Genomic DNA, 18,641 nt, shown 5'->3' with positions numbered 1-18,641 from the left:
GACTGCGGACATGATACAAGAGATGGTCAGAGACTGCAGACATGATACAGGAGATGGTCAGAGACTGCGGACATGATACAGAAGATGGTCAGAGACTGCGGACATGATACAAGAGATGGTCAGAGACTGCAGACATGATACAGGAGATGGTCAGAGACTGCAGACATGATACAGGAGATGGTCAGAGACTGCGGACATGATACAGAAGATGGTCAGAGACTGCAGACATGATACAAGAGATGGTCAGAGACTGCAGACATGATACAAGAGATGGTCAGAGACTGCGGACATGATACAGGAGATGGTCAGAGACTGCAGACATGATACAGGAGATGGTCAGAGACTGCGGACATGATACAGAAGATGGTCAGAGACTGCAGACATGATACAAGAGATGGTCAGAGACTGCAGACATGATACAGGAGATGGTCAGAGACTGCGGACATGATACAGGAGATGGTCAGAGACTGCGGACATGATACAGGAGATGGTCAGAGACTGCGGACATGATACAAGAGATGGTCAGAGACTGCAGACATGATACAGGAGATGGTCAGAGACTGCGGACATGATACAGAAGATGGTCAGAGACTGCGGACATGATACAAGAGATGGTCAGAGACTGCAGACATGATATTTCTCTCAGTAAGAAAACATGAAGAGAAAATTAATGGACAGCACAGTAAAAAGTAAGAGGGTGGTAAAGAAATACATTTAGTACTCATTGCCTGTCCCCCTGACCGAGCACCCAGGCCCTATGCTCTAGTACAGTGGTCCTCAACTCCGGTCCTCAGGGCCCACTAACAGGCCAGATTTTAAGTATTACCTTGGGGAGATGCAGACTTGAGTAATGCAATCACTGAGCAGCAAATGATATCACCTGGGATGTATTTCAGTTATCTTGCAAACCTGGCCTGTTAGTGTGCCCTGAGGACCAGGGTTGGGGACCAGGGCTCTAGTAGACCTGAAGTGGTGAGCATAGGTCAGATAAATGGTAATGCTAATTGCCCCCTAGAGTTGCCATGACCACTCATATTCTGCCACTGAAATCAATGACATTCATTGCGGGCTGTCAGTTCCGGACGGATGGCTCTAGGACCCACCGGTGACACCTCTCATGAGGAGGGGGGGGGGGGCATCTCCTTGACAACGTATGTGGGCAATGCGTGTCCCTAAAGTGGTCTTACGAAGGCCGTGCAAGCAGTGATAGGTTGTAGAATGCAGTGCCACACTCACCTGCACCTGTCCTCCCTCTCAGCGCCACACAGCAAGAACAATGCTCCGAGCTGCCCCCGGCTTCACACCACTGGTACGTCAGCTGATTCGTGCACGCCGCCGCCAACACACACAGAGCAGGGGTGTATGACAACCATCCAAAGACACGAGCAACCCGCCGCCTGTATCAGCACCGTGTGACTTTGCGAGAATATTATCAGCGAATAGAAAACATATTGTATTCATTACATATCTGAAGTATCCGCTAAATTGTACCTATATAAACGGAACCAGTTGTGCTGCGCCCCTTTCTCCGCGACAGCTGGTGTTGGTACAGTCCAAACTCCGCCCTCTTCCGTTGCCAGTCGGAACAGAGAACCTATTACTGCTTAGAGGCCTCTGGGATGGGGGGGCGGTGCCTGGGGACTGACGTCACCCAGGGAGAAGTTGGGCAGAGGTTATAGTCTAATTAAAGGGACAGTAGGTAGTGATCTTGCGTAACAATTGTAGGAGGACAAGTGCAGCAACGCGCAACCCTGTGAAATCAGTTCTTTATGATGAAAATGTAAAGGAAACTGGAAATAGTAGTGGTGAAGGTGATTCAAAAAGAAGGCACTCTCTTCCATCTGATCTGAGCTTCATGATTTGTATCTAATAGTGATGTGGCACTACTATAGATAGCGATTTTACATCCGATCATATTGATTGATTTACCATCTGGGAGAATATTACATTATAAAGCTCAATCAAGCACTAAATAAAATTACAGTGCCTTGAAAAAGTATTCATACCCCTTGAATTTTTCCACATTTTGTCATGTTACAACAAAAAAACATAAATGTGTTTTTAATTGTGATTTTATGTGATAGACCAACACATAATTGTGAAGTGGAAGGAAAATAATAAATGGTTTTCAATATATTTTACAAATAAAGATCATAAAAGTGTGGGGTGCATTTGTATTCAGCTCCCTTTACTCTGATGCCCCTAACTAAAACCTAGTGGAACCAATTGCTTTCAGAAGTCATTTAATTAGTAAATAGAGTCCACCTGTGTGTCATTTAGTCCCCGTTCACACTGGGGCCACCTGGTCGCCTCACAGGTCGCCGTAGGTCGCCTTCCATAGAGAAGCTGCGGACCCGTTCTAATAGGAGCGACACAAGTCGCTCCGACTTAGAAAAAGGGTCCGGAGCTTCTTTGGGGCGACCCGGAGTGACCTGCATTGACTTCAATGTTATGAAGTCCGTGCCGTCCGCTCCGAGGTCGCGGCGCGCTGCTCGCACCCCGACCTCAGAGGTCGCCCCGGGAAGTCGGATCGCCCCAGTGTGAACGGGGCCTTAGTCCCCGTTCATACTGGGGCGACCTGTCAGGCGACCTGGTCGCCTGACAGGTCACCGTAGGTCGCCTTCCATAGAGAAGCTGCAGACCCGTTCTAATAGGAGCGACACAAGTCGCTCCGACTTAGAAAAAGGGTCCGGAGCTTCTTTGGGGCAACCCGGAGCGACCTGCATTGACTTCAATGTCATGAAGTCCGTGCCGGCCGCTCCGAGGTCGCGGTGCGAGCTGCGCGCCGCGACCTGTGAGGTCGCCCGTGGAAGTCGGATCGCCCCAGTGTGAACGGGGCCTTAATCTCAGCTTAAATACAGCTGTTCTTTGAAGCCCTCAGAAGTTTGTTAACCCCTTTAACCCCCGGAGGATTTGGCTGCTCAATGACCAGGCCATATTTTGCGATTCGGCACTGGGTGATTTTAACGGACAATTACGCGGTCGTGCGACTCTGTACCCAAACAAAACGTCCTTTTTTTCCCACAAACAGAGCTTTCTTTTGGTGGTATTTGATCACCTGTGCGATTTTTATTTTTTGCGCAATAAACAGAAAAATAGCGACAATATTTTTCACATTCTTTCATATGAAATTCTCCAAAAAAAAAATGTAAAACCAACATTTTTTAACATTTTAGGCCAATTTGTTTTCTGCTACATATTTTTGGTAAAAAAATCACAATAATCAAATTTTGATTGGTTTGCACAAAAGTTATTGTGTTTACTAACTACGGGAAAGATTTCTGTCATTTTTATTGTTTTTTTTTTTTTACTAGTAATGGCGGCGATTTGCAAACTTTTGCGGGACTGCGACATTGCGGGGGACAGATCGGACCCCTAACTGACATTTTTGACACTTTTGGGGGTACCATTGACATTACTACAGTAATCAGTGCTAAAAATATGCGCTGTTATGGTAAAAATGACACTGGCAGGGAAAGGGTTAACAGTATGGGTGATCAAGGGGTTAAATGTGTCCCTAGGGGCATGATTCTAACTGTCAGGGGGCGTGGCTTGTGAAGTAATCACAGAGACATGAGATCCTATATAGCAGGATCACATAGCCTCTGTGATCACCTAAGGGAGAATGACAGACGGTTGTGTTTACATCAGCCGTCTGTCCTTCTCTCTCAGCTGCGGGAGATCGCGAGTGGTCGGCGGCCATTGGAGCCGCCAGTCACACGCACTGGCTCCCCGGCTGATGAGCGGGGGTGGGAGCGCCGCCGACGGCGCACGCTCGCTCTCCTGAGCGAGCAATGTAGTACTACAAAGAAAGTATTCCCAAAGTGATGATATATAAAAACCAACAGGTAGATGACTGGTCCTCCTCTACCAGGAAGCTGATGATCCATCCATCCCATTTGAGATTCCACTTTACTTGGCTGATCAATTGGATTCCCTGGTACCACAGTACATGCGCTATTCTCTCTCAATTGTGGTAAGAGTCCATTCACATCACTGGTTGTCACTACAAGATTGTATTTTTTGTTTAAAGTCACGTTTATGGATTACCTTTTGGTAAGAGGTTAAATCACCTACTTCACATCACCAGTCATCTACCTGTTGCTTTTTTTATATCATCACTTTGCGAATACTTTCTTTGGATGAAAATAATTTATTTCAAAAGATTGATTCATTTGATTTCACTTATATGGACATTTTGTTATTGTTCTCTTGTTTTATTAGCGCATTTTTGTAACTGATTTAATATGTTACATCATTTTTTTCTGCTCACATTCATCACAGTGCTGCTTTTACACTTATTTGCACAGTTTCGCGCACCTTCCTTTCCATTCACATTGATGTAGTACTACGTCAGTTTGCCCAGGAACGGCTGCCTGCCGCAGTAAATCTGCGGTGGGTGGTCGTTAAGTGGTTAAAGAACCTTAGTGAACAAACAGCATCATAAAGGCCAAGGAACACACCAGACAGGTCAGGAATAAAGTTGTAGAGAAGTTTAAAGCAGGGTTAGGTTATAAAAATATCCCAAGCTTTGAACATCTCACTGAGCGCTGTTCAATCCATCATCCCAAAATGTAAAAAGTTTGGCACAACTACAAACCTATTAAGACATGGCCGTCCACCTAGATTGGCAGGCTGGGCAACATTAATCAGAGAAGCAGCCAAGAGGCCCATGGTAACTCTGGAGGAGCTGCAGAGATCCACAGCTCAAATGGGAGAATCTGTCCACTGGACAACTATTAGTCACGCGCTCCACAAATCTGGCCTTTATGAAAGAGTGGCAAGAAGAAAGCTATCGTTGAAAGAAAGTCATAAGAAGTCCGTTTGCAGTTTGCAAGAAGCCATATGGGGGGACACAGCAAACAATGTGGAAGAAGGTGCTCTGGTCAGATGAGACTAAAATTTTGGTAGCTTAAAGCGAAACTATACTTACCTTAAATCCAGCAATGTCCTGTCCCTGGAACTCACTGCCAGATGCTGACATATTAGGGTGGCTAGCTTTCTGGGTCTTGATCCCCAGCCGCTGTCATTGGCTGGCCCGAGATGATATCACTACCATGCATGGGAATGAGCTCCTTCAGCTTCGGCATTGCTGAATTTGTGCAGTGAGCTTCACTGGCACTGCTTACTGTAAAGGGTCAGACGGGCTGGTAAGTAGCTTCTATGCAGAAGAAGCATGTCACTTCTGCATTCAAAATCCTGCCTGTCCACCCATTTTGATTTTGGAATTGAAAGTTTCACTTTAAATCTGCTAATGCGTGCCTAAACCTGCTCATACCTTATGGGTCCCCTCCTTCTTCTCTGTAGGTTTCCCAACCTTCTGTTTGGACCTGTTGATCCTGCCAGTATTAGAACTTTTGCTCCAAGGATGACAGTGCTAACCTAGCGCTAATCTATAAAGGATCAGCATTGTCAGCCTAGGACTCTGGATAATAGCTGAAGTGCCCACACATAGTGCGCAGGCAACTTCAGCTTTGGCACAAATGCCAGCACAGCATTAGGACCACCCAAAACCAAGCCCCAAAAGCCACTGTGGCATGGATTGAAGGGTGGATTAAAAGTCATAAAAAGTAGATTAGGGAGATGATTTAAAAAATAGATCCACTTTTAAGTTTATCTAAACCCAAGATGAAAAAAGGTCAGCCATACATAAATCAAAATGTACCTGGTTCAGTCTCCCCATTGTTGGAATGCAATACCACATCTGGAGAGATTCCCTCATTCACATCGAATATGTGGATGGGGAATCGAGGCAGGAGTGAAGACAGCTTTAGGCCTCTGGCACACAAGGCGAGATTCTGGCAGTTTCTTTCTGCCGGAAGCCAAAGGTGCGCCATCTAGACCTGCTGCCGGCAGCCTGAGAGGCTGAAGGTTGTTGTAGCTGGATGAGGCTGGACAGTGCACCAAGTGGTACCTACATTTAGAGCAATATGTTCCTAGAAACGAATGCAGCTTTCTTGTGCCCCATGCATTTGTTTAGAGGGCGTATACTGCCCAAAGAGTTATTACTACTTGGTACACTGTCCAGCCACAGGAGCTTTCAGCCTCTCATTACAGGCTGCAGTAGCAGGGCCCTCTGCCAGTATGTGAAATAATATAAAACAATATATACAGTATGTACTGTATCTATATGAATGTAACACCCTCCTAGCATAGGATGCTAGGCAAATGTCGTTTTTGGCTCCTTCTGTAATGAAGGGAGCAGTGATTTTTTTTGCTTTGGCCTGTTTAGGGTTTCAGAGGCTGAGAGTTTGATTGCTTCTCTTTTCCCCTGGAAGACTCATGCAGATCATTGGGGGGGCAATTCTAATGACCAACATGAATATTTACCCTGACCCAGCCAATTCCTATAGAGGAGTGTCCAGAAGGTGGCGGGGGAAGTGATAAGTGGTGAAGCCCTGGAGAGATTGTTCTTTGCTCAGCAGGGAGGATTACAAAGTCTCTGGGGCTGTTGCCCCCTGAGGCAGCCTGTAGCTGTTCTCTGAAGTCTCAGCTGGGGTTAAACAGAGGCATTGGAGTGACCTTTCCGAGGAGCTTGTAAACAGGTGCTTCCAAAGGTTCTGTGTGTTAAAAGTTTTTCTGTATGTGCCCTGGGTTGGATCCTTTCAACTATACTTATGTGTGTAAGTCATTTGCTACAATGTAGATTTATTGAACTGTGTCCTGGATTGACCTGTTGGACTGGTGGTTCCTGAAAAGGAAAGGATTAACGCTGCTGATTAGGTTTTCCTACTCTTTCTGGGAAGGTTACTGGGGCTCATTAGTGTCCTTAGGGGTCAGAAGGGAAAAATTGCCAAAATGTAGCTGTTATGCTGTCCCGGTAAACTACCCCTTGGAGGGTGCCCAGTTGGGATTCCCAGTGGGGTACGGAACTCATGGACTTGTGCTGCCAGTTATGGATTTACTGCCTTTTGTGGATTATTGCTACCTCATGTGGATTTGCTGTCGCTCATGGACTCTAACATTGAAAAATGACTTTCTAATGCTGCTTAAATCAGATATGACTATGACCTTTTTAGGAAATTTGTGTGCGTTTGGAAATACCTTGGAGAAATGTTTCATTCTTATCTCTAACTACTTCAGTAAAAGATCTTTATTGTTCATCTAAATGTCCTCGTCTACAAAAGTCTAACAAGCTGAGAAGCTGTCCTATTCACAGTAAACTATGGGTGTTTATATATATATATATATATATATATATATATATATACGTATATATATATATATATATATATATATATATAATTTCATGATGAACACCCATACTTTGCTGTGACATGTCACGTGTGCTAAAGCTTTATACTGGTTAGGGTACTGCCCATATTTTAAAGTCGTAGCAATGCTAGTGTAAATAAGTGGATGGTATAAATCTTTTACGTGCTAAATTCCTAAATATAGGATCTGGGCGGATGGATCCTTCTGGTGCAATACATCCGTAACAATGGGATTTAGGAGTTGCAGAAAATTAATATCAAGTTTGTGTATTGTATAATCACCAGAATACTGATGAAAGGGTTCTGCAATAGTCCTGTGCCCTACCTTAACATAGAGCAATTGAGTTTGCACAAAGGGAAACACCTTACTGTGTGTCAGTGCCATAATATCTCACATGACACCACTGTGAAACATAATCTTTTGTAACCAGAGTTCATATTTGTCTTTGCTACATGTGCAGTAGTAAATGTTGCAATCATTAGACACTTTATTTTAATGCACAACTAATATGCTACCATATATTTTTTGCATATTCTTATAACTGTCAACTATCCCTAAACTCATTTTATTGCTGACTAGTCACATTTAAAGAATGTGTTGAATGGATAATAAACTAATTTTTTTACATCAGTTGTTCTAAAATATCAAGTTTGCTTGTTATCAAGTTGTTTTTGTTTTTGCCACTGGTCCTTAGTCTGGGAAAGGTGCACCTAAAGCAAGATTAACCTCTTGCCTACTGGGCACTTTTACCCTCTTCCTGCCCAGGCCAATTTTCAGCTATTAGCACTGTCGCACTTTAAATGACAATTGCGCGGTCATGCAACACTGTACCCAAACAAAATTTTTGTGTTCATTTCAAACAAATAGAGCTTTCTTTTGGTGGTATTTAATTACCACTGAGTTTTTTTTATTTTTTGCTAAATTACCAAATAAAGAGCAGAAAAAAAAAAAAAAAAAGGCAATTTTTTTCCTTCACTGATGTGCGCTAAAGAGGCTGCACTGATGGGCATTAATAGTCTGCACTGATGGGCACTGATGAGGTGGCACTGATGGGCACTGATAGGTACCACTGATGAGGAGGCACTGATTTGCAGCACTAGTGGGCACTTTATTGATGAATATAATTTATTATTATCTTTATTATTTATTTTTTATTGGCTACATTTTAGGTTTATATATTTATTGTGACCCATGCTACTGTGTTTTAAATCCTATATACACCAATGATAATTCCTTACTGCTGTGATTTTAGATACATTGTTTTGATTATATATATATATATATATATATATTACTATGTCACTATACAGATATTATCCGACAGCAGATTTTACTATTCAATTCGTGTGGTTGTGAGAGAGACGCCGGTGGACAGTCAGTTCCTGTCCGTCCTTTTTTTAATCAATTTTTGAATTTTTTAGGTTATTATTTAGTCCTTTATTTATTTCTAAAATATTGGCGTCTATTATTTGATATATATTGACGTCCATGGGGCTTCAAGAAAATGCCGTCTATCCGTTCTATATAAATCAATAGGCATTCCGCCGTCCAAGCATGTCCCCCTGATGAAGACACGTGGTCACTTGTGTCGTCACGCGTAGGGGAGGGGCAAGGACGGACGGAACGCTTCACTACCTGCTGGTGAGACTATCTGCTGCCGGGGCTTAGGAAGAGGCAGTTGAGGACGTGAGGACGGCGTCTCTCACTATACCACCACAATATCTTCTCCGGTTGGAACAACTACAATTGTGGCTTTTTGAAGGTGCATGTTTGCTCCTATACATGTTATACGATATCAAGCTGTGAAACATTCACCTTTCTCCAGCATTTGGCCACCGGGGACACTTAATATCTTACGTTTATTCACCTACAGTATTACTGCACCTCCGGCCTAGTTAAAACTACTATGTATTGCACTATGTACGTTTACAACTGTATGTTGATGTTTCTGTGACGTGTTTTGATTATTTCAATAAAGCACCTTTTTATGTTAAAAAAAAAAAAGAGATTTATATTTTTTATAAATAAAAGTTTTAAAAAGGATTTCATCACTATTGCAAGTTTTTCTTATGTCTGCATATGACGCTGGATTGCGAGATAAGGTTTATCGGCCAATGTGGTGTCGACTGGGAAGAGCCATATTGATCCAGATGGGCACTGACTGAGATCTCCTGCATATACGCTTTGTTGTATATATATCAAGGTGAGCACCCACTTACAAGGGGGTGCACAGTTGTTGTTGAGCTGTGACACCCTGGTTACTCACTATTGGGAAGCACCAGCCACTCTCAGGTGGCCTGATCACTTGTTTAGGAGTGTTGATTTATCACCAAGATTCACTGGGACCAGTTTATATTGGACTTTTTTTTTATATATTTTGAATTGCTTGTTTCCGAACTCACTGGCTGTGATTGACAGGAGGGGGAGTCCCTTTAGAGCTGATGATTTTGTGCACAGCACATGAAGGTAAAAAAAACTTGAGCCTTTAGAACAACTTTAAAGTGAGGTTAGAGATCATTTGGAGTACAAGCAGCATCTGAACTGTATGAACCCAGCCAGCTTTCAAATAAATCTAAAGCCAAAGCATTTTCATTTGCATTGCATGCTATCTGTGTCCCATTCAAGAAAATATTCTTTACCTACTGTCCTACTGACACAACAGGAAGTGAGAGCAAAGTGAGGTACATCTCATCCATTGACTCAATCCTTCCATGCTCCTCTCCAGGACTTCTCCAGAGCCTCTCCCTTTCTCTGGAACTTACAACATCAATCTGTCCGGTTATCTCCTAATCTATCTACTTTTAGGTGATCCCTGAAAACTCGTCTCTTCAGGGAAGCCAATCCTGTCTTCAGCTAACAGCTGAATCTTCTACTTCCCTCATTAGTTCATCCCTCACAGTTACTCAGTTACTACCTTTGTTTCACCAGCCCCACCCCATTAAATTGTAAGCTTGAAGAGGCAGGGCTCTCCGTTAGACGTCATCGGGAGGCCCCGCCTCCTCATGTCACAGATGACGTCTTCTGTGACATGAGGGGGCGGGGCCTCCCAATGGCGTCATCGGGGTCACGCCCCTAATGGCTATATAATAAGCTGCAGAGACCGGAGACCGGCATAATCACCGGAGATGTCGGAGGAGGAGGACCAGAAGAAGAAGAGCCGACAGCAAAAGAGCAGAAGACCGGAGAGAAGAAGAAAAGAAGAGAGGATAGCAGAAGAGGGGACAGCAAAAGAGCAGAAGACCCCGGAGAGAAGAACACCAGAAGAGCGGACAGCAAAAGAGCAGAAGACCCCGGAGAGGAGAAGACAAGAAGAGCGGACAGCAAAAGAGCAGAAGACCCCGGAGAGGAGAAGACAAGAAGAGCCGGATGAAGATTTTTAATAAACTTTCCAAAACGTCTCCTGTCGTTATTTCCATACACTGCCTTTTATGTGGTGAATGAGTAGGGGTACAGTGTACCCCATACCCATTCTTATAGGGAGGGGGTCCGGGATCTGGGGGGCCCCCTTGTTAAAGGGGGCTTCCAGATTCCGATGAGCCCCCTACCCGCATACCCCCACAACCACCGGCCAGGGTTGTGGGGATGAGGCCCTTGTCCTCATCAACATGGGGGCAAGGTGCTTGGAGGTGGGGGGTGCAGAGCTCCCCCTGCCCCAAAGCACCAACACCCCCCCATGTTGAGGGCATGTGGCCTGGTGTGGTCCAGGGGGGCTCGCTCGTCCCCTCCCCTTTCCTGGCCTGCCGGGCTGCATGCTCGGATAAGGGTCTGGTATGGATTTTGGGGGGACCCCACGCCGTTTTTTCGGCCTGGGGCTACCCTCAAATTCCATACCGGACCCGAAGGGCCTGGTTTGAAAACTGGGGGGGAACCCCACACAGTTTTTTTCCCATTTTCCGGCTCTTCTTCTCTTCTCCTCTCTGGGGTCTTCTGCTCTTTTGCTGTCCGCTCTTCTTGTGTTCTCCTCTCCAGGGTCTTCTGCTCTTTTGCTGTCCGCCCTTCTGCTGTCCTCTCTTCTTTTCTTCTCCTCTCCGGTCTTCTGCTCTTTTGCTGTCGGCTCTTCTTCTTCCTCCGGTCCTCCTCCTCCGACGTCTCCGGTGATTATGCCGGTCCCCACGCAGTTTTTTTCCCATTTTTGGCATGGAGTTCCCCCTCAAGATTCTCACAGTGCAGGTCGCGCCGCAAGTCGGATCCGACTTGCGGTGCGACTTCCATTCAAATCAATAGGCTCCCATAGGGAACCATTGATTTTGAATGGAGGCAGAAAAACGCTGCTAAAAGCAACGTGGCCAAACGTGCAATAACGCAAATGGAAAAAGCTACTGAAAGCACGTTTATCAGCTGCTTTTTCCCGGCGTCAGAAATAGCTTTGCAGGACGTTTTTTCTAACGTCCCGTGTACATGGAGCCTTGATGTGATATAAATCCTGTACAATAATATAAAAATATAATAAACCTAGACAGTTGTCACCAGAACAAGTGTACCTATTATTGGAAGATAGCCTTACTCTTTGTGTCCTAGGACAGTAGCAACTCAGATCTTTAGATTTTCCCAGTGACAGTGGTTTTCAGGCTAAAAAAGAGTGACCGAATCCTACTAGCAAGGACACAGTGAGTACTAACAAGGACTCTAATCCTTTCACAGTCTAGCCAAAACGAAAAAAAAAAAATATTTTGTCTTCCCCCTTTTTGACAGGAGAAGATATATCCTCCCTTCTCTTTGCAAGGACTTCCTAATTGAAGCCACCACTTTTTTCTCTGCTCATGGGACTTTCAGTCCCGGGTCACACTTATGCGATGCTGGAAGGCTGCGAATTCGCAGCCTGTTCCCGCATCGCAAACGCACCCCTAGCAGTTCACACTGCCATATGCGATACGCAGGGGGTGTCAATGAAATGTTAACGACACCCCCAGTTTGATCGCATATCGCAGTGCGATCTGACAGTTCACACAGGATCGGATCGCACAAGTGTGAACCACTGTGCGATCCGATCCTGATGCGGCTGGAAAAAAGGGTCATGTGCGTGTTTGGTGCGGATACAGTGCAAATTCAGCCATACAAAGTGTATGGCTGAATTTGCATCCGCACCTCCGATCGCATGTAATGAAGGAGCAGTGCGCTCCGAATTACATGCGATCGGCGCACTCGCAGGAATGTGAACCGGGGCTTAGGGCTTGTTCACGTTATCTCACATACTACAATGCATGCTAGTGTACATTGTGTAGATGCAGTGGGATGTGTTGTCACAATGCAACAGGCAAATATAAGGTCACTTCAAGGGTCCACTGCCACTTTCCAAACGCGTCCAATCATTCAAACATTTGCAGGAAAATCCAGCTTTTCCTCAGGGATAGTAGGAAGACAACAATAGGAAAGTAGTATCGTTAAAACCTCACCATTTATTATTTATACATTGTTCTCTCAAAAATGAAAGGGTACATAAAGCATCTAACACCTCACCATTGTACACTGGTGGATTTAATCACCTCACAGGTTGCTAACCCTGCCCAAGGCACCTTTTCTCTACAAGTGGACATCTGAGGGGACAAGTAAGAGGTGGTTTATTGTTGTATGCTCGCTGTAATGCTCGCACCGCAATCTCGGAGGTCGCCCCGGGAAGTAGCGTCGCGTGTATGTGAACCGGCGCTTGTCGTTTTTTTTTTTGTCCAAAAAATAAAAATCGCAGAGGTGATCAAATACCACCAAAAGAAAGCTCTATTTGTGGGGAAAAAGGACATCAATTTTATTTAGGTACAACATCGCACGACCATGCAATTTTCCGTTAAAGTAATGCAGTGCCGAATCACAAAAAATGGCCTGGTCATTAAGGAGGCAAATCCTTCCGGTCCAGAACTGGTTAAATTTATATATATATATTTTTTTTTTCTAGCATGTGTCCCTGTTAGGGTGATTCACACTGGGTGTTTGTCCTGTTTGCCATAATCAACAAGAGTAAAAGTGAAAGAAAATCTTAGATTTTGGGTTGTTACCAGAACTGGAATGAAGGGAAAATCTACCAATGGAGACAATATTTCAGGTAACAACCAGGGTTTGGCTCTTCCTGTTGTGGCTATGGTACAGAAAGTAAAGAGAAATCTCCCCACTTGGACACAGATGGGAAAAAATGACAGGGGTTACAGCTCTTCCATGGTGTATTCAAAATGAAAAAAGTAGTGCCTATAGTTCCACTTTACGAAGGATGACACATAATGCCGGCTTGCACTTTTCCTTGTTTGATAGTGACAGTTACCAGTGTTAACAATTAAAAGTCTGGTTTAACGTGCGTTGCAAATATTATTAGCAGCTTATCTTCACTGTCAAAGTTTAGTTTGACAGTCCGCACAGCAGTACCTGGAATTCTCCATGTGTAAAATGTTGTTGCTGGGCTAAGCAAGGTCAGGATATAACCTTTGTACACAATGCCAAAAGAACTTATCTAAAATCATATTACTTCACTGACATCAGTGAGATGTACCTGTTTTCAGGAGGGGTTGTTAAATGTTCTAGCCTTATAAAGTTATTTCATCACAAATGTATTGCCAACAACCCTGTTGACCTTAGTTTCTGATTGCTTACATAAATGATTCACTGTTCTCATTCTCTGAGCCAGGAAACTCAGATAGCTTTAACTATTAAACTGAAATGCACTAGAACTAGAAAACCTAGACAAAATAGTTTGTCATCTCATAATGATATGCGCATTCTCTATGTTCTATATAATAAATGACTTACATCAAAGTTTTTTTTAGATTTCTTTCATTCATTTGATTGGATGCAGTCGCTGTTTGGCTGACAATTTTCAACTAGACAAAAGTTGATTGAAAGAGAGAACTTTATCAGTGTGTGTGAAGCCTATCAAGCCAACCACAGCTCCAATTTTGGCTGGTTCAGCAGTGTATGGCCAGCCTGAAGGCCCGTACACACGTACCGATCGTCGGCATACAAACGTCGGTGGACGAAGGATCTGCCGATTGTACGCGTGTTAGTATGGTGCCTCCGACAGATGTCTGCGCACAATCCGCGGACAAAAGTCTTTCTTGCAAACATGAAAATTTTTGTATGCCGACACCAGAACGGACGATTGTTCGCCTGTCAGTACACAATTCGGCCGACAGACCGCAGATTTGCAAGACTGGGCATGCTCAGAAAATAGAAAACACAGGGAAAGTTAACCATTACATGACATCACTTCTGCAGTCGGCGGACAAAATTCTTGTGCTGTCCTTGTGCTGTCTTTGCACTTTTCAGCAGACACCGACATCCCGGGGAGAAAAGAGGAACATTTGTAAGCCGACCATCGGTACGTGTGTACGGGGCTTAACTGACTGTTCCTTGTTGGACCTACAGTGGGTAAAATAAGTATTGAACACATCACCATTTTTCTAGGTAAATAGTTACATAGTTAGTCTGGTTGAAAAAGGAAATAAGTCCATCTAGTTCAACCAATAATAAAAAAAAGAATCATACAATCCCATATACACAATCCTTTACCCACAGTTGATCCAGATGAAGGCAAAAAACGCTAGCAAAGCATGATCCAATTTGCCTGCAAAAATTCCTCCCCAATCCCCCGAGAGGCAATTGAATGTTCCCCGGATCAAGTATATTTCTAAAGGTGCCATTGACGTGAAATTTTCACTACATGTCAATAATAACCCATGCAAGCCATACATATAAAGAAACCAAAACAAATCAGAAATTAAGTTATGTGTAAAAAAAATGGAATGACACAGGGAAAAAGTATTGAACACATGAAGAAAGGGATGTGCAAAAAGGCACGGAAAGCCAAGACACCAGCTGAAACCTATCAGTAATTAGAAAGCAATCCTGCCCCTTGTCAGTGCAAATTTAATATCAGCTGGTTCAGTTACAACTTATGGTCTATACAATTCTTGATCTCATTACCAAGGTGTCACACAAGAAATATCTCATGAGTAAAGAGCTCTCTCAAGACCTTTGCAACCTTATTGTTGCAAAACATACTGATGGCATTGGTTACACAAGGATTTCTAAAACTTCTGAATGTTCCAGTGAGCACTGTTGGGGTCATAATTCAGAAGTGGAAGGAACATCATTTCACCATAAACTGGCCACTATGTGATGTTAGTACAGCGATCTCCCCTGCTGTTCTATTGTTTTCTCACAGGGGAATGGCACCCCCACCCCGCCAGAACACTCCAGCCAGTGGCTGAGAGCACTGATCAGGAGTCAGGATCCGTGGTTATGCCCTCTAAGATTAAAGGAGTTGTAAAGGCAGAAGGTTTTTTTTTATCTTAATGCATTCTTTACATTAAGATAAAAAGCTTTTTGTGTGTAGCTGCTCCCCTCAGTCCCCCTAACACTTACCTGAGTTCCCGCTCTATCCAGCGATGTCCACGAGTGTCTCTCCTGATTGACTGCAGCTGCTGTCAATCAAAGTCAGCTAGCCAATCAGGGGAGAGGGGGGCGGGGTCAGGCAAGTTACCATGTCTGAATGGACACAGGGAGCTGTGACCCGGGTGCCCCCATGGCAAGCTGCTTGAACAATGAACAGGAGGGAGGGGCCAGGAGTTCCAGCAAGGAACCTGAGAAAAGAAGGATCCAAGCTGCTCTGTGCAAAACCAACTGCACAGAGGAGGTAAGTATATGTTTGTTATTTTTATAGGAAAAAAAAAATAGATTTTACAATCACTTTAACAGTACAGTTAAAGTATTGCTACAGTTTACTGTAGATGGCAGTTGGACCTCCCGTCCACCCCCACACCATCGTCATCATGGGTGTGGGTGATTGGTTGGAAGCATCCAAGGTACAAAAGGAGTCTCCATCATCTAAACACACCTGGACTGGTCTGTTAAATTCAGTATATACAGTATGTGATGTCAAACTTCGTCTATGTATAGCCTTGATTGTTTAAAAAGGAGGGAAAGGGTGCAGGGAGAGAGAAATAAATAACAAACCCTCTTTAGAAAGGAATGCAAGGGAGAAAGCGAAAAATTTATTAGCTAATTGTCAGGATCCGGACTGGCGGCAGGTGAGGACACAAGGGGTGGATCCTCTGTGTCAATGAGACAAAAAGGGGGTATATGGTCTGGTAGCATCAGTCACACACCTCCATCCCGATATATGCAAAGCAAAAAAAGGAAAAATGGCCCGTGGGACTTTATATGAGGTGTGTAAGTATGGCTGAAAATAAGAACTGTAACCAAATAAGGTATATAAAACTTTTATTGCAGTAAATGGGAGTGCATACAGTACACGGTAGTATATCATATATTGTAAACATCGTAATGGTACAAAGAATCACAGTCTCATCAAAATAGCCATAAATACATATATCATAGTAAATAAATACATAGCATCTTGAACTGACGCGTTTCGCGAGATACACTCGCTTCTTCAGAGTACATGCATAAGAAATATGTCTAAAAAGAAAGAGACATGCTTGTATTGGAGAAACAGCCAACAAGAAAACAATAAGGTAAAAAGCGTATAATATATATAAAAAAGATACTGTAAATATGAGGGACTCAAGAAAGAGTGCCAAATACTCACAGGCCAATGTATCTGGGGTCACAGTGGGCTAGCTGGGGCAGAGGCGGGGAACGCCTGACCCGGGAGATGAAGGGTCCAAATGGGCCAGGCGAACAAGAGAGCCCATGGTAGATAAGGGACGGATGAAGGTGGTGAGAAGAGACTATGTCTTTCAATTCCATCATTAACTGCGAATGAATGATAATATATATTACTAGATATAGTAATATAGTAAATAATAATATCGTATATAGTATACATTACTGGATATAGTAATCACATATATCGGTAATGGCGTATAAGTTCAATATCAGAATGATAAATGTTGAAAGTAATAGTAAGGATAAAAGATAGGAGATTTGATGTAACAAGGAAGTTGATATAAGATGCATGAGGATAGGGTGTCAGACATGTGTTAGTCAGCAAATGGAAGGGATATGTTTGGTGAATGTACTATAAAGAGTGGGATGTACTTCCAACTCTGTCATGGAACGATAGACTAAGTTGAATAGTGTGATGTAAAATTGATCAGTTGAATTGATAAGTTGAATAGTGTGATGTAAAAAAGGTGAATAGTGTGATGTAAAAAAGGTGATCAGTGAAATAAAATAGTCCATATATAGTGTGAAGATAATGTAATGGGAATGGGACAAGGGTAATGAAGTGAATGTGCAGATTACTGGGGGGTGCTCATGAACTAATGATGGAGACATGAAATAAGTGAGGGGGAATGTGCAGTGGCAGGATCGTTGCGGTCCCAGAGCGGCGTGGCCCAGGCCAAGCCCTTCCCAGATAGTAAACTGACCACGAACGCCACCTTAGACCGTTCGGTGGGAAACTGGTCTGCCAACAACTCCAGGTGTAGGGAACATTGGGACAAGAATCCCCGGCACATCTTAGGGTCCCCATCAAACTTGTCCGGGAGAGGCAAGCGGACTCTAGCGGTAGCAGCGGCAACTCGGAGAGGAGGAGATGCTGGAGCTGGCTGTGGAGGCAGAAGCTGTTGAATCCTGGCGTTCAACTGCGCCAGCTGTTGTCCTTGTTGGGCAATCTGCTGGGACTGCTGGGCAACCATGGTAGTGAGGTCAGCGAGACTAGGCAGCGGCACCTCAGCGGGATCCAAGGCCGGATCTACTGTCAGGATCCGGACTGGCAGCAGGTGAGGACACAAGGGGTGGATCCTCTGTGTCAATGAGGGAATGGCGTGGACCGTACCAGAGGACCGGTTCTAAGTTGCTACTGGTTTTCACCAGAGCCCGCCGCAAAGCGGGATGGACTTGCTGCGGCGGTAGCAACAAGGTCGTGTCCTCCGGTAGCGGCTCAACCTCACTGACAGCTGAGACAGGCATGGTACAGTAGGACAAGGCAAATGCAAGGTCAGACGTAGCAGAAGGTCAGGGCAGGCGGCAATGGTTCGTAGTCAGGGGCAACGGCAAAAGGTCAGATACACAGGCAGGGCAATACACAAAACGCTTTCTCAGGGCACTAAGGCAACAAGATCCGGCAAGGACAGGAAGGGGAAGTGGGTTTTTATATACTTTGCACTGACTGGACCAGGCACCAATTAGTGGTGCACTGGCCCTTTAAATCTTAGTGCAGCGGCGCGCGCGCCCTAGGGAGCTGGGCCGCGCGCGCCGGGAGGAGGACAGGACGGGACCCGGCAGGTAGGTGACTTGGGATGCGGTCCGCCACAAGCAGGGGGACCGCGCACTAATGATGAGTGAATCCATAGGATAAGCAGGTAGCAATTATGTACATATCTAGTGGTGGGTATAGGGGTCTCAGTTAGTTGGTGGTTATTTCTAAGAAGTAATACAACCAACCCGACCAAGTGTATCTAAATTTTCTCTTTTGGTCTCTGATCATGTGTATCCACCTCTCTGCCTCCATGATAGCGTTGACCTCCCTCTTCCATTTC

The 18,641-nt window shown here is 44.4% G+C and overlaps 1 protein-coding gene across 1 annotated transcript in view; it reads right to left on the bottom strand.

Annotated features, from left to right (window-relative positions):
• Nucleotides 1-1,484, bottom strand: part of POR (cytochrome p450 oxidoreductase) — a 141,708-nt gene extending 140,224 nt beyond the window's left edge. Inside the window, exon 1 of the mRNA XM_082244640.1 lies at nucleotides 1,237-1,484. The gene's annotated coding sequence lies outside the window, so the exon portion shown is untranslated. The remainder of the gene's footprint in view (nucleotides 1-1,236) is intronic.
• Between the last annotated feature and the right edge of the window lie 17,157 nt (nucleotides 1,485-18,641).

Source organism: Pelophylax lessonae (assembly GCF_965119305.1).
Source record: "Pelophylax lessonae genome assembly, chromosome: 2".
NCBI lineage: Eukaryota > Metazoa > Chordata > Amphibia > Anura > Ranidae > Pelophylax > Pelophylax lessonae.
This window is presented reverse-complemented; position numbering and strand designations above follow the sequence as displayed.